The 1421-nt window shown below is 49.0% G+C and overlaps 3 non-coding genes across 3 annotated transcripts; all 3 read right to left on the bottom strand.

Moving 5' to 3' along the window:
* Positions 1-309: 309 nt before the first annotated feature.
* On the bottom strand, positions 310-428 carry LOC123178146 (5S ribosomal RNA). Its single transcript, XR_006489352.1, has one exon. It is a non-coding gene; the product is annotated as a 5S ribosomal RNA (ribosomal RNA).
* A 367-nt stretch (positions 429-795) lies between these two features.
* On the bottom strand, positions 796-914 carry LOC123178144 (5S ribosomal RNA). The gene has a single exon (XR_006489350.1). It is a non-coding gene; the product is annotated as a 5S ribosomal RNA (ribosomal RNA).
* A 367-nt stretch (positions 915-1281) lies between these two features.
* On the bottom strand, positions 1282-1400 carry LOC123178145 (5S ribosomal RNA). Its single transcript, XR_006489351.1, has one exon. It is a non-coding gene; the product is annotated as a 5S ribosomal RNA (ribosomal RNA).
* Positions 1401-1421: the final 21 nt, after the last annotated feature.

A 1421-nucleotide genomic window follows, 5' to 3' on the forward strand; every position in this document is an offset into this window, starting at 1 on the left:
GATTCTACATTCTCACTACCATTACAACCGTTCCCTAACAATGGATAATGTCCTATACTACTTACTCTCCCGCTCAATCACGGAGACGAGTTTTCCACGGTTTCCACCCCTCCCTCCATACCGCGGCAACACGAGTTTTTTCCACCCCTTTCAGAACGCGCTCTTCGCGCCACAAAGCCGCCCCAAGACGCGCGAGCAATGAGCATCGAGCTTAAACATATCGCAAACGTCAAACATAATATAACGGGATTAATATATATCGCGCACGTGCGACATGTTTGTCACAAGGCGCAAAAAATAATTATAAAAGGAATGCAACACGAGGACTTCCCAGGAGGTCACCCATCCTAGTACTACTCTCGCCCAAGCACGCTTAACTTCGGAGTTTTGATGGGATCCGGTGCTTTAGTGCTGGTATGATCGCATCCGACATGTTTCCCCGTCTTCGTCCCTTATGCTTGCCACTTCCAGGTCCGCTCCAAAGACGATTCTACATTCTCACTACCATTACAACCGTTCCCTAACAATGGATAATGTCCTATACTACTTACTCTCCCGCTCAATCACGGAGACAAGTTTTCCACGGTTTCCACCCCTCCCTCCATACCGCAGCAACACGAGTTTTTTCCACCCCTTTCAGAACGCGCTCTTCGCGCCACAAAGCCGCCCCAAGACGCGCGAGCAATGAGCATCGAGCTTAAACATATCGCAAACGTCAAACATAATATAACGGGATTAATATATATCGCGCACGTGCGACATGTTTGTCACAAGGCGCAAAAAATAATTATAAAAGGAATGCAACACGAGGACTCCCCAGGAGGTCACCCATCCTAGTACTACTCTCGCCCAAGCACGCTTAACTTCGGAGTTCTGATGGGATCCGGTGCTTTAGTGCTGGTATGATCGCATCCGACACGTTTCCCCGTCTTCGTCCCTTATGCTTGCCACTCCCAGGTCCGCTCCAAAGACGATTCTACATTCTCACTACCATTACAACCGTTCCCTAACAATGGATAATGTCCTATACTACTTACTCTCCCGCTCAATCACGGAGACGAGTTTTCCACGGTTTCCACCCCTCCCTCCATACCGCAGCAACACGAGTTTTTTCCACCCCTTTCAGAACGCGCTCTTCGCGCCACAAAGCCGCCCCAAGACGCGCGAGCAATGAGCATCGAGCTTAAACATATCGCAAACGTCAAACATAATATAACGGGATTAATATATATCGCGCACGTGCGACATGTTTGTCACAAGGCGCAAAAAATAATTATAAAAGGAATGCAACACGAGGACTCCCCAGGAGGTCACCCATCCTAGTACTACTCTCGCCCAAGCACGCTTAACTTCGGAGTTCTGATGGGATCCGGTGCTTTAGTGCTGGTATGATCGCATCCGACATGTTTCCCCGTCTTCGT

Source organism: Triticum aestivum, unplaced genomic scaffold, assembly GCF_018294505.1.
Source record: "Triticum aestivum cultivar Chinese Spring unplaced genomic scaffold, IWGSC CS RefSeq v2.1 scaffold2021, whole genome shotgun sequence".
NCBI lineage: Eukaryota > Viridiplantae > Streptophyta > Magnoliopsida > Poales > Poaceae > Triticum > Triticum aestivum.